The sequence below is a fragment of the Danio rerio genome, chromosome 3 (genome assembly GCF_052040795.2).
Source record: "Danio rerio strain M-AB ecotype USA chromosome 3, GRCz13ab, whole genome shotgun sequence".
Classification (NCBI taxonomy): Eukaryota; Metazoa; Chordata; class Actinopteri; order Cypriniformes; family Danionidae; genus Danio; species Danio rerio.
In genome coordinates this window covers 60,666,585-60,682,313 of record NC_141023.1, presented here as the reverse complement: position 1 = coordinate 60,682,313, position 15,729 = coordinate 60,666,585, and the positions used below count along the sequence as shown (strand labels likewise).

Sequence of the window (15,729 nt, the reverse complement as noted above, 5' to 3'; positions counted from 1 at the left end):
GTTAAATTAAAATACTTATTACTCTGTAAATAATTGCACTTTCATGCAAATGATGATAAAAGTGAGTTAACAGTCTGACATCTGTCTGTGTATTTATATATACTGTATATGTATATATGTATATATATATATATATATATATATATATATATATATATATATATATATATATATATATATATATATATATGTGTGTGTATATGTGTGTGCGTGTTTGGGAGGAGGGGGGCACCAATGGATAAGTTGTGTCAAAAGGGAGGCCCACTGTCTTAGACTTTGAAAAACCCTGATCTATATCAGCCTGCACCTCACCCGACCTGCTGTTGGGGGGAATGTGGCAGACCTTCCAGTGTGGCTTCAGCGTCGCTGAACTCAACTCAACTAATTTAATTTCATATTAATGTAAACTATATTACATTTCCATCTAAAATAATACATTAATCCAGGTATTATCATGCTACCTACTTATTTGATATACATATAAAAGTGTGCTTAAGTGGCTGTGACAGACACGGTGAACACAAACATGACTATCAAATGAACCAAGACAGCAAGAACCAGTGCAAAGCCCACAGCAGTGTTTAGAAGCGGAGTAATTGACAAATCAATGCACAGCTTGATAATTACAGATACTGACGAGACAAACAAACATGGTTTGTGGATCTGCGAGAGGAGCTGCGGCTGATTGACTGTAATCATGTCTGAAAGTCATGAGGATTAACCTGCTGAGGAACGATGAAGGATAATGAGAGGAAATCCGACATATCAGACACCAGAGCGGCTTTATTTAGCTCTCCTCCACCCATGATGCTCCACCTCTGCCAGAGAGCAGGTTGTTTCTCCGCAAGCCTCATGGGCTCCTGCCGTCTGTTTCCTCAGAGCTGCTTTCTTTAGTTCCACTAACCAGATAAACACATGCTCCAATATTATTAATAACTCACAACAGGAACATAGCTTTTGCTCAGGTTTCTTAAAAGTGCTGCATTTTAAATCCCTCCCAGCTCTTTGGTAGTTAGAGGTTTGTAGATATACATTACATCTGATCTTTACATTTACTGGTGTAATTAGTAAAAAAAAAGTACTTTCACAATATGTTTACATGTATAATCTGATTTTTTGGTAATACTTTATAACTACACACTATGAATCATTTACTAAGCATTAGCATCTAGTGAATACATTATTTGTTAACCATTAACTCTACATTAATAAATGTTAGTAAGCAGTTTATAACTGCAGCTACAAATGCTTTATTCTTGACTTATAAGCACCTTTATAATGTGCTTAATAGGGATGTAACGGTATCAGAATTTCACGGTAAGATAATACCTCGGTATGAATGGCAGGGTACGGTATTTATTGAGTAATTTACAGGAAAACAAAACTAATGAAAAGACTCGAAAAAAGTACTTATTTACCTTAGCAGTGAACATATCAATGACATGCAAATTAGCCATCGTTAATAAAGCATTTATTAACATATTAGTTGACTATTAGTATATGCCTGAATAATAAAACATATACATGTTGATTTCAATAGTTTATTAATCATTTACTAACTCATTCTGAATGATCCTAAAAACACTCAACTACTCTTAAATACAACTGGTTTGTAAATAATGCGATACTTAATTTAGTAATGAAAAATAAATCATTTACTAAGTATGAAAGTACAATTATTAAGCACATTTTAAATATAGTTATAAGTCAAGAATAGAGCATTTGTAGCTGCAGTTATAAACTGCTTACTAACGTTTATTAATGTAGAGTTAATGCTTAACAGATAATGAGTTCACTATTTGCTAATGCTTAAAAAGTGATTTATAGTGTGTAGTTATTATAAAGTGTTACCAACTTTTCTAATAAATATGTTTTTTTATTTATTTTGTTTTCATGTTTAGCACAAAAAGTGCCCAAAGCTCATGGGTTAGTATTCAGTTGTATACTGCTGTTCTGGCATGTGAAGGCTCAGTATGTGTTTTTATATGTTCAAGAATTCGTCTGTGGAGTTTCTTTGGTAAAATACAGCACACAGAAAAGCATATGAGTGGAAAAAGGTTAAGGTACAAACATTTTACATTTTAAATATCACATCAAAATTCTGTAGCTTGAACTTGTTCCATCCATTTACTGTTCTACAAAAGTTTCACTGGTATTAATAGATGGTAAATTAACTATGAACAACTGATCTGAGTTAATATATTAGTTAAGTGTTAGTTATTAGCTTATGTATGTTATTGGGACGTTATTCTAAAGTTGCAACTATTCCTCATTTACTAACAGTTAATAAATGTAGAATAATTGCAACTATAACGTCCCAATAACATATATAAACTATTAACTGATACTTAACAAGTCTTTAGCTAACAGCTTGTTCATGATCTATTACTAATTTATTAGCTATAGGTATAAATCCTTAAAATACAGTTAGCAAGTCATTTTGAACTTGTTAGCTAACAGCTTGTAAGTTATTTGTTGGCTACCTATAAGGCGCAGTTATAAATAATTAACAAACTATTAACTTTTATTTAACAAGTTATTTATAACCCATTAACTAACAGTTTTTTAATGATCTATTAACTAGTTATAACGGATAGCTATTCTGAAGTGTTACCGATCATTCCTCTTCATACCGACGACAAATGTTTTAGCACTGTGAGCGTTATTTGCGATAACTTTAGTCAAACCGATCTGCTTCTCTGTTTTAAATGTAATACCATTTAGTATTTTCTTACTGTTAGTGACACCAGTCTGCCAGCGACCAGAGTAGAGGCAGGTAGAGTGCAAGAGTGAGAACTTTGAGAACATCTGGAAAAAAAAAAAACAAATAGAAATACGACAAACAATGAAACGCAGCTTCCTCGCACAATCCTGCTGTCTGGCTGAAACATTATTTGTGAATTTATCACCTTCAATTGTAGGAAGATAAACTAAATAAACTGCAAAAGTTAATTAAAAGGTAAATATATACTTTTTAACACTCATTTTATTTTTTAAAAATGCTATAGGGCCCTCAAATCACTAAGGCCGTACTCACACTAGGTACAGTTGCCTCGAACCGGGCCAAAGCACGCTTGTCCCCCCTCCCGTCGGCCCGCGCTCACACCACAAATGAGCCTCGGCACGCTTACGTCATCTCTGCTGCGCTGTTCAGTGAGAAGCGCTCTCTCACTCAGCAGCACAGTGGAGGTTTCTCTAGTTATATCGGTTAAGTCATTTATTATGCAGTGACATGCAGTCAAATATTTCGCCAAACAGTCCTTAGGGATGCGGTGACACGCAGTCAGATATTTCGCCGAACAGATCCGCCACTTTTGCCGCTCATAAACAATCATAAAGCCCTCGTGCTGCAGGAATGAGGAGGTCTGCTGAAGCCGCGCAGCTGTCGTGCAGTGAGGGGTTCTCGTCTTTAATAAACTACGGCAGTTCGCGTTCACTGAACAGTAAGAATGATTAATAAATCCATATGAAACAGCCCCTTAAAAGTCACGTCTCGCTTTCAGTTTCGGGCTTAGGCGCGTTTTGCACTCACACAAGTGTACCGCGCCAAAGCCCAAAGTGAACCACGCTTAGGAACACCTCTTCCAACCGGGCCAGGGCCGGCCAAGTGAACCGTGCTTGAGTCCGATTCAGCGCACTCACACTTCTCAAACGATCTGGGAAACGGGCCTGGGCACGGTACGGATGGCATAGTGTGAGTAGGCCCTAAGTCTGCCCCTGCTTACATGCTATTTCAGACAGAATTTTCAAAGTAGCAAGGAAAACAATATAGGGACTGCATCAAGGTTAAGAATTGGTTAATGATGATATGCAAGTTATGATATGATTATATATTAACATACCATATGTTCATGATGGTTAAACGGATGTGGTAATTAATACATTAGTTAACAAACAAGCATGTACTAACAAGTAATTAAGGTAGCCATTATTCACACATGAACTCATTAAAGTTAGTTAATAATTAGCACATGCATTAACTCATCATTAATTCATAATAATGTTTACATATTAACACCTCATTATTGCTGTAGTGTTAATGTAACACCCTTGAGTAATTCTTTTCACTAGCAGTTTTACTTGTACTCGAGCGAAATATTCGACAGCTTTACCCTGCTGTGCTGGTTTTTGACTCAACCTGACGTTACATAACAGCATTTCGACGTTTCCATCAGAGAGAGGTTTTTCCTCCTTGTTTTGTTAGTGATGTTCTGTATCTTTTCGCGTGACCCCGAGGGGAGCGTGTGCATTATTTCTGCGCTCACACTTATTAGCAAACGTGGCTGAACAGGAAGGAACACGTCAGAATCTTCTAGATGTAAGTGTGTTTTCTGCTGCCCCGGGAGAGCTCGGAAATCTCAGGATCACTAAACAGAGATTCCTGTTTCACACATGCTGAGCTCTGTGTTAAAAACAGACAGTGTTTTTGCATGGTTTATGTCTTCTCTAATCGGGCTATTTGACAAACCCACTTGGAAATGGGAGAAAATACACAACAACATACTCATGTGCACATTTGCACACTAAAACAACCTGCTAAATGAGATATCCTAGCATGTATTTGGCGCTCTCCAAAAGTGTATACAGGAGTACCTAATAGGGTTGGGTACCGAAAACCGGTGCCATTTTAGCACTGGTACCTTTGTATGTAATTTCGGTGCCTAATTCCGGTGCTACTGGTGCAGCGATAAGGACATAAGAAGCATCAATGGGTGCATCAAAGGCACACATAGGTAAGCATTGTCACACCATCTTTAAACACTCTAAACAACATTAAGGAATACGGACAGGCGATGTCAGGCGTTTGTTCTTGTTGCTTAGGGAACAGACACACGCAACGCACGCAGTACAGCACATTCGGTGAGCGAGAGCGGATCTGTGTGTTCCTTCTGTATGTTATGCGTCATGCCATGCGTGTTGTCATGTGTAAGGGTGTGTGCTTGTTTACTTTTTTGTGCTGACAGCGATGTTATCAGCTGACTTAATCATCTTCCAGCTGATCCTCATTTGGCTGGTTATATATTTCCGCCTGTGGTATGTACTGGTTATCAGTCCATTGTTTGTTCCTGTCCCTGTCTGTTCGTTGGATGACGACTTCGCTTGATTCGTTGACATTCTTTGTTTTGTACTTTCCTTGTTTTCCATGTTCTCCGGCTACAAGCCGTTGGGTATCCAACAGATTTACAGATTTTTTATTAAATTTACTTGCTCTTGGATCCACTCTGTCTGGTGTCGTGACAAACTATTTTACAAGCAAGGATTCTGACACAGCAACGTGAAGCGGACGCTTTACAAAAGTTGCGTGTAAGGGGAAACATGTCAAACTTAGTGACACATTTGAGTGCTCATGGAATCAACTTAAAGGCAAAGGAATGGGCTGTCTCTGAAAGCTTGCAACATCATCTGGCACTTTCAATGAGTATGTACATGGACACCAATGCTCCGATTTTAATATGATTAAGATAATACTCTTATTAAAAGTCTAGACTACCATGTAAACGGTGATTTTTGATTACCTTAAAGGACCACAGATACACAAAGGTTTTTTTTTTCCATTCAACGTGCAGTATCAAATTCCGTTAGAAGAGCACTCTTCCACCAGTCCTGACTTAATGCTCACATCAAATACCTGTTTGTCATGGCGGCATGAATGAAATGTTCCTGAATGAAAGTGAAACTGCAGTTAAAGTCAAAAAATTAAAAATTAAACACCTGAAATTACATGAAACTCTGGAGGAAACATTGATAGCATGGTGACACAATGTTGTTAATCGGTCTATGTATTACAGAAGACGGGATCATGAAAGGAACATTCAAAAAGCAACTTATGTAAACACCTTGTTCGTATTAGTGTCTTATTCAGATTAAGGCAAAACATTAGATAAATGATAACCATGTTAACATAGTCACAATCCCCAAGCCTAAAAAAAGGAGTTCAGTATTTTGATGACAGCCTTTCCACAGGTTAGCTGGTAAGCTAAAGTAATTTCAAAATTCAAATCTTAAATTAATGCTAACCAACAAATGATCGAAGGAAATATTTAATGTATTTCAAATATATAAATAAACATGAATTGATGCTTACTTTAAACTTTAATTATATTGTTCTATTAAAATTATTTTTTGTTAAATAAAAGATTTTTCCAACCCGGGCTCATTGTGGAAACGTAGCCCCGCGGACGTTTCTGCGGACTGCGATTTACGTCCCGGGAGGTACGTATTCGAGCGGTTTTTGTTTTCGTGGATACGCAAGAGGCCACTGTGCGCGCTTTTTCTTGTCTCGGGCGCCTCTCGGAAACGCGCGCCGTTCGCACCCGTGCTGTTCTCGCGTGAAAAGCCGCCGGATCGGCCGACCCGGCCGCCCTCCTCTTCCTCCTTCCCTAAACCCAAGCGACGGTTTGCAAAAGCAGTCCAGAAAATAAAGAAAAGAAAAAGTCTTCGATTTCGACTGCGTTTTCGGATCCCGCCACGTTCTTGCCCTTATTTTTCGGATTTTGTTTTTCATCTCACCTTATTTCTGGAACCACTGTTCCCTGGACTCGATCCTGGTCGTCGTCCACGCGGCCGGCTCCTCCTCCTCCTCCGGGGCCTCCGCTCCGCCGACGTAACGCTGTGAGCTAAGCGGACAAACTGGTTGCATCGGGAAAGCCTTCCACTAGAAGGCGAGCGAGCGCAAAGAGGAGGAGCGGTGCCACACCACCCCGCAGCGTTCGCTCAAAAAAAACTAAACGCGGCCGTACGTACCTCCGGCCATGTAAATTGCGGTCTCCAGAAACGTCCGTGGGGCTACGCTTCCAGAATGAGCTTGGGTTGGATTTTTCTAAAGTCATCCACCATAATTTTTTGACTCAGAAGTATCGGTTCAGGCACCGTTTTGACACCGGTACCGTTTTAAAAGTATCGATTTACCACCGGTATCGGAATAACCCCAAACGATACCCAACCCTAGTACCTAATCAGATTGAGCCTGGGTTGGGATGTCTGCTATCAGTTTATCACTGCAAAGGTGTTTACAGAGCTATTTATTTAATTTCTAATCAGATAATGAAAAAAATGCTTGACCATGAGAATGTCAGGGCACTGGATGTTATGTATCCTTTCTTGTATGTTTTGCGACTAAGAGTGAAATGCTGCTGCAGATCACTGAAAGGCCGAATAGAGCCTGGAACCTTTAACATTTCCCATATCAATATCTGAGCAGAACATAGCCTTACATAACTGATCATTTCTAGTCACCTAAAGGGCATCTCATACGGTTCGCCTGCCACCGCTTATGTGTACAGGTAGAGTTAATACAGCACAAGCTGTTGCCATGGTAGCAGACAATGATGTGACTGCTTGTGAGGGAAAATATCCTGCATTTGGTGCAATCAATGAGAATAAAATTTCCCCACACATTGTCATCGTTTCTGTTAAGGAACCAAGTCAAGTTTCTCATTCTTTCCAGATTTTGGCTTAACCATCCTTGGGCGGCTTGCCAATGTATTAGATGACTCTAATATATAAAATAAGTAAGCTGACCAAAGTTCTTATGGAGAGAAGACTTTATTGAAGTGAATAGTACAGTTCCTCAGAATCAATGTCAACCCATCAATCCTCAACTGATTTAACCCAAAGTGTATGACCCCCCAGAGATTACCCAAATGGTTTAGTTGGCTCACATCTCTTGAGTGCCTGTAGGCCTTTTGGGTTCACAGCTTTTCAGATGCAGATACTTGTTTATATAGGAAACAAGCAATCTATTAATAGATACAATCTATTAACTCTGACCGGCAGCTAGCTCTAGCCGGCAGCTAGCTCTCTGCAACTCTCACATGGTCGCCCACTGCAGTTAAGCAGAACTGCGCCCTGTCAGTACCTGCAAAAAACCACATGGGAAAGCTAGGTTGCTGCCGGAATGGTGTTAGTGAAACCAGCAGGGGACGCTCAACCTGCGGTCTGTGTGGGTCCTAATGCCCCAGTATATTCATGGGAAAACTATTCTGCTCAGTGAGTGCCGATTTTCAAATTAAATGTTAAACCATGGTCCTGACTCTCTGTGGTTATTAAAAATAACAGGATGTCCTTAGTAAAGTAAGGGTTCAACCCCGGCATCCTGGCCAAATTTGCCCACTGTCCTCTGTCCATAATGGCCTTCTAATCATCCCTATATCATAATTGGCTTCAACACTCTGTCTCCTCTCCACCAATCAGCTGGTGCATGGTATGTGGTCTGGCGCAATATGGCTGCCAGCGCATCATCCAGGTGGCGGAATTATTATTAATATTATTATTATTATTATTATTATTACCACCCCTGCACGTCAAATCATTTGTGTGAATTAATACATTTAGTAGGCGACGCAGTGGTGCAGTAAGTAGTGCTGTCGCCTCACAGCAAGAAGGTCGCTGGGTTGCTGGTTCGATCCTCGGCTCAGTTGGCGTTTCTGTGTGGAGTTTGCATGTTCTCCCTGCGTTCACGTGGGTTTTCTCCGGGTGCTCTGGTTTCCCCCATAGTCCAAAGACATGCGGTACAGGTGAACTGGGTAGGCTAAATTGTCCGCAGTGTTTGAGTGTGTGTGTGAATGTGTGTGTGGATGTTCCCCAGAGATGGGTTGCGGCTGGAAGGGCATCCGCTGCATAAAAATGTGCTGGATAAGTAGGCGGTTCATTCTGCTGTGGCGACCCCGGATTAATAAAGGGAATACATTCAGTAAACTTTTTTGTCTTTTATATGATAATAATAATAATCCAGCGTGTCCTGGGTCTTCCCCGAGGTCTCCTCCTGGTGGGACATGTCTGGAACACCTTCCTAGGTGTCCAGCAGGCATCCAAAACAGATGCCTGAGCCACCTTAGATGATTTCTCTCGATGTGGATCGTTCGAGAAAAACTATGAACAGAATTGGTGACAAAGGGCAGCCCTGCAGGAGTCCAACATGCACTGGAAACAAGTCTGACTTATTGCCGGCAACGTGAACCAAACTCCTTCTCTGTACATACAGGCACGAGACAGCCCTAAACAGAGCACTTCTGAATCCATACTCCCAGAGCACCTTCCACAGAATGCTATTACTAAATTACATAATAAAATTTTCATTTTCCACTAAACTTTGCACATATTTCTTGAAAAATGTCCAGACCTGCCAAACTTTGAGAGCCAATGACTGGGTGATACCATGTCTGCGCACAAGTATTTAGCCGTTCATGAACGCTTGTATGTGTTTGTTTTCATTATCCAAGAGGGGTGTTGCAAGTTTTTCCCTGCGATTCTGTCAGTAAAGCTGTTGGTTTGCAGCAAACATTTTTGACGAGAGAGTTGTACGAGAATTAGAGAATGACAGACTTTGTCTTTTATCAGTTGAGTTCGCTACCATTCAGACACTATGCCTATATCCGTGTTGCTGTGTACGGCATATGTTTAAAATCCTTCAGATTACCAGCACGGGTTAATGGTTGAAATAGACTGGGCAATAGACCTGCTGCACCGCTATCCACTGTGTCTGCATTCAGACCCGAGGATTAAGGAGGAAAGAAGTCCTCCTCATCTATAGTGATTACATAAATCAAGTAATAGTCCAGATAATGTTTACCAGCTGTGGAGGTGCAAAAAAGTATGGGAAATGAAGTTTTTGGGAAATTCCCTCAGATTCATAACCCTAAACACAGCTCTCACAGAAAACCTTTTGCATTTTTAAACGTTCAAAAAAGAAAGGTTAAAATACTTTACTTGAGGACCACCACGCACACTCTTAAAAAGATTGTTTTTTTAGGGGTTTATGGGGACATTACATAAATATTCATTATTTTTATACTTTACAGTGTATTTTTGATTGCCCTATCCCTAAATGTAACTCTCAGAGTAAACTGTGTACAATTTTACTTTCTGATGATAATAACAATAATAAAATAATAATAATAATAATAATAATAATAATAAAAATAATAATAATAATAATAATAATAATAAAATCTCTTTATAAGCCTTTTGAAACATGGGAACATCAGCAATTTCCTCATAATTCAACACCTTCTCGTAATACCATGTCATGCCAATACCCATTATACACATTTGTGTCCTGATGTGACACAAAAACATGTGCACATACACACATAGCAGGATCTGGCACACACTGAACACACACTCACACACTGATCATCCTGTGGGTCTGTGTTACTGTCGCTGCAGTGTGAGGGTGGCACTTGTGTTTACGTAACTCCTCTGAGCTTCACCTCCCCCTCTAAAACACCTCCGAATAGACTATTCCCACAATACAACACAAACACACGACACCACAGCTCTCATTAAAACATCCTGTTCACAGCAACACACCACATCATTGTATGTCAGTGCAAAAAATGTACACCATTACACATAATTATTGCTGATCTATAATGCATTTCCCAAAGGAAACAGAAGTGCATGCAAGCGATAAAAGAACAGCGCTATTGTGTTATTAGATTATTGGCTGGAGGAGCAGGACAACTGGTGGTCAACCCGAGATGAGATTTTTAATGGCCTATGCCGATGTTGAGAAATCAGTCCGGCTGACATGAGACTGATATAACACATGTAATTACAGTAAATTAGATAAACATTCGGAAAACTGGTGAAACCAAATGAACATTTATCTGCATGCAGACAGTCTTGTTTAAAAGTACACAAAACATTGCACATACTGAATCTGTGGAAGAGCTAGTTGTGTTATTTTTGAAAGTTTGTGTCCACATGAAAAAATATTATAGTAAATACTTTAGTGATTTGAACAATATTGCAGTAAAGTGTATTATACTGTATGTGTAATAGCATTTACAACACTGTTAATGAGTGCTACAGCGTACTGTAGTACTAACTATAGTGTGATGAAAAGCTGTAATAAATACTGTAGTATACTTTAGCTTTTAACTGTGACGTATGGTAGTATAATCTAGTGTGTAGCTGTAGTAAACTACAGAATTTGGTGATTTGTTTTTATTTCTGTAGTAGTTGTATTACCATAGTCTTCTGTAAACCTAGAGTCACGGCGACAACGCAGTTGAGAATCCAACATGCAGTTTTATTAAGAACTGTCAGGCAGGCAATGGTCAAACAGGAGCAAATGGTATAATGAGCATAATCCAAAGGTGTAGTAGAGGTCACATGCAATAAGGTCGGTACAGGTGGAAAAACAACATAAACAAGGAAAACAAGGCAAGGATCAAACACGGAACGACTAGACTTGCTTATGCTTCGCAATATTAGAGGTAAACAACAGCAAGACTCAGCAATGTGTGTGATAATGAGAGGCGTATATATAGTCCTGATCATTATTCCTTACAAGATTCAGCTGTGCATGTGCAGTCATCGAAGATCCGGAACTGGTGTGTGTGTGAGGTGCCTGATGGGAAATGTAGTCCAGTTCTAACCCCGGCTCATTCTGAAAATGTACCAATTTATTCATGTCTGGAGAGCATTAAATAAGTCCCAGGAGCTCTTTTTTTTCTCCGCAAATCCCCCAGAGTCCACTGCATATGTTTTCACTTCTCAAATTTATCTCACAATTGCCATTCGGCCCGCTGTTCTCACATAAATCCACCAAAATTTACTGTCGAATGTCCCTTCTCCTTCTCCTCCCTACTCCCTTCTGTAAATCCAACCAATAGTGTTTTAAAAAGCTTTTGAAGATTGACCCACTCACACTCTTCCCTAAAACCAACTGACATTGTTTGAAAATGCAATGCCCCCTGGTTTTTACCACATTTTCAGATTTGACCACATTCTCACCATGTTATTTACTTGTTTGTTTTATTTTTTTTAGTCTAACCTGCTTTCTGGAATCGTTCTTCATCAGACTCGAACCCTGTTGTCACGATCAACTCCACTCTGAATATCAAATACACGACATATGTGAGAAAAGGAACAGCATCATACCACCCCATAGTGTTTATTTTGAAGATGAAATGCAGCCATAGGTAGCTCTGGCTACATACTTCGCAATCTCCAGAAATGAGTAAAGGGCTACGAACGATGTTCGTTATTTCCAATGGAGGCGCACGGCTTTGCATTTTCCAGGCACACCCAGTTGAAAACCGTGAGTAATGTGACAAGAACTGACCAATCAGCTTCATACTTTGTATGGAATATACACATTTCGGTAGACTAATTACTTCAGACAAACACACACACTGTTACAGGTATCCAGTTTACTCCTAAATGTATTATTTTGTTTAAAAAAAAAAAAAAAGACAAACTGGTTTAGAACAAGTGAATGATGGGAGAATTTAACATTTTTGGGTAGACTTTCTCTTTTAGTCTTTTGAATAGCAGCAGTTTATTGTGTATTATAAAAGTAACTTAAGTAAAAGTAAAGTAATTAGTAATCTGATTACTTTTTACATTACGTTATTAGTAATGTAATTAAATTACAATGTGCAGTAGTAGTGAGTAGTTTGTAATCTATTACTTTTTTTAAGTAACTTACCCAACACTGATTATACATTAGCATAGTAACCAGCCAAAACACTGAACTGTTATCAAAGATCATCCTGATTCTGTCACATTTACTAAACAGCAAGTGTTTGTGTACCTGTATTTACTCTTGATATTCCTTTCATGAAGGCTTGATAAAGAGATTTACAGTGCATCTGCCCCTTGTGTAAGCAGATTTTAGGGTCATCATTGCGTTTTTGATGACGTCAGTGAGCTGTGACTGTGAGATGGCGTGTGTGACGGCTATGACGATGAGGAAATCACAGCACTCCTGACCTCCATCTGTCTGAGACCCAAACCTCCAGCAGATTTCTCTAGATTCAGACAGCAGACTGCCTGCTAAACCTTCAGCTGAACCACAGAGTCCGACACTGATTAAGCAAATGCACATACACACAAATGTAATGATGTTTATACAGTAAAATATCTATTCTCCAAACCCTAAACCCATGCATTATAGGAAACAATTAGCATTTTTTAATTGTTTAAATACTTAAATATGTGTGATTTAGGAGCTATTTTTTCTCATGGCGATCAAAACATGACCAACTGTACTGGTATTACATTTAGATGTCCCAACACTGTGAGGAATACAAGTTACAGACACACACAAACGTTCATTTCCTCACCTAAACCACAAACATTTATCTGAGTAAAATTGCTTTTTGTGAAGAAATTTGTGAAGAGAACTGGTTCACACAAATTGTTTGCTATGTGTAATGCAAAAATTTTAAAGCTCAATATCTGAAAATCATTTAGAACGCAGATAGAACCTTATAATTCCAAGGTGACGAAATGTCCAAAAAACATGCCTAAAGACAGGAAAACACTAACACCTATTGCTCCTGTTTAAAGTTGCAGTAGGTGATCTTTCACAATGCTAACAGCTTAGCATACATCTCTGAATCACAGTCCCTCCCCTGCCGTCTAGAGCCACGCCTCCTAAAACAGCAAAGGAACCCTCTCTTAAAGGCTGATTTATACTTCTGCGTCAAACACCGGCGTATGCTACGGCGCTGACGCATAGCCCTTCGCCGTGGCCATCGCCGTCACTGACGTGCACCTCTCAAAAAATGTAACTATACGTCGCAACGACGCGTAGTGTAAGCTCTGTGATTGGTCGGCTTGGTAGCGCTGACGAGTCTGGGCGGGACCGAGAGCAGCGCGAATGGCGTGAGCGATTGTTTACAAGTGTGGAGTCCCGTGAAGGAGCTCTGGATGGAAAGTTTTGTATTGTGTTTACCTCATAGTTAAAGTTGTTGCACGTCCGGAAACGGCGGACGTGCAACAACTTTAACTATGAGGTAAACACAAAACAAAACTTTCCATCCGGAGCTCCTTCACGGGACTCCACACTTGTAAATAATCGCTCCATCAGGCTCGCACCATACACGCGGCTCACGGTCCTGCCCAGACTCGTCAGCGCTACCAAGCCGACCAATCACAGAGCTTGCGCTACGGATCTTGCAACATGTAGTTACAATTTTTGAGAGGTGCACGTCAGCCACGCCGATGGCCACGGCGAAGGGCTATGCATCAGCACTGTAGCATACGCCGGCGTTTGACGCAGAAGTATAAATCAGCATTTATGTGTTAAAAGTGACTAGTGCTTGTCCGCGGGGGTGCAAGCCAAAATGACATGCTATTTCAGAGTGAATATTTAGAGTTGCATGGTAAACAATATAGGGAGAGACTAGGCGGAATAGCGCTATTTTCTTGTGTTTTGTTGTTAAACTAATTAAAATCTACACTATAGATGCTGTAAAAGGTCCCTATGAAACTGAAAATAGTCTTATCAATCTTTTATCTGAAGATTTTAACAACAACATCACATCAGTTGCATGAAGCTAAAATAGTTTTAAATCAAAACATTACCTTTCTAAGAGAAATCCTTCAGCCATTGTTTCATCCTTTCCCCAGCGTGCAAAGGTAACTCCAATATTGATTCAGGTTTTTAAAAAGTTTTGATTCAGCAGGTTTTTACCGATCTCGCGGGCACGTGTGCACTCTCTTGTGAACGCGCAGCACCAACAGCGGTCGGTGGAGCTGCGTACAAACGGCTGCGCAGTTGTTTAAATCTGCATTTGCTGACAGACAGTCTGACCTGCTAATCGGAATTATGAGAGATGACGGTCCGACTCTATTTAATTGGATGAACATTTATTAGTTTTATGCCTTACCCAAAATATAAAAATACATTTAGATCATTTACTGTAATCATTATTATTAGACTGTGAAGTTTCAACCAGCACAACAAAAAATGCTTCTGAAGACAATCACCTACTGCACCTTTAAGCAATAAAGGGTTGTATGTTTATGAACTAACATTCTCAAACATGAATATTGTATGACTTTTCAAATGTAGTACTCAGTAGCTCATCTGTTTTAGTTCATTTTCAAATGCGATTAACCTTTTAGCACCGCTAACAAACATTTCATTTCCAAACTCTCACAAATAAATTCAACATCCACATAATAAACATGTCAAGGTTCACAGTCAACTGTTTTTGATGAACCTGGTCATCCTTTAAAACCCACTCATTCATTCATTTTCCTTCAGCTTAGTCCAGTGGTCACCAAACTTGTTCCTGGAAGGCTGGTATCCTGCAGATTTTAGCTCCAACCCTAATCAAACACACCTGAACAAGCTAATCAAAGTGTTACAAGTTATACCTGAAACACCCAGGCAGGTGTGTTGAAGCAAGCTGGAGCTAAACCCTGCAGGGACACCGGCCCTCCAGGACAGAGATTGGTGACCCCTGGCTTAGTCCCTTATTTATCAGGGATCGCTACAACAGGACGAACTATTCCAACTATTCTAGCATATGCTTTATGCAGCGGATGCCCTTTTAGCTGCAACCTAGTACTGGGAAACACCCATACACTCTTACATTTACTCACACACTAAGGGCAAATTAGTTTACCCGATACACTTATATTGCATTTATTTGGACTGTGGGGGACCCGGAGCCAACACTTGCAACATGCAAACTCTGCACAGAAATGCCAACTAACCCAGCTGAGACTTGAACCAGCGACGTTCTTGCTGTGAGTCGACAGTGCTAACCACTGAGCCAGTGCATTACGTTCGACTTCCTCGCAACATGCTCTAATGATAACTTGTTTATGTGTTGTAGTGGTGTGTCAATTCTGTTTCAAGGGCCAAGGGGAAGGCGTATGAATATGGATATAAAATAGAATTGGGCCTCATAGCACACTTGAATACACTTCTTTTTCATAAGGGATAACCTATTGAAATAATTGTGCCAAACGAATGAATGG

General features: G+C 39.8%; 1 protein-coding gene and 1 long non-coding RNA gene across 8 annotated transcripts in view; one reads left to right on the top strand and one right to left on the bottom strand.

Annotated features, from left to right (window-relative positions):
* The window catches only part of prkcab (protein kinase C, alpha, b), a 624,299-nt gene that overhangs the window by 468,320 nt on the left and 140,250 nt on the right, over positions 1-15,729 (bottom strand). The window lies entirely within an intron of this gene.
* On the top strand, positions 1,890-7,924 carry LOC147846089 (uncharacterized). Its single transcript, XR_015481400.1, has 3 exons — positions 1,890-2,165; positions 2,225-6,167; positions 6,799-7,924. It is a non-coding gene; the product is annotated as an uncharacterized LOC147846089 (long non-coding RNA).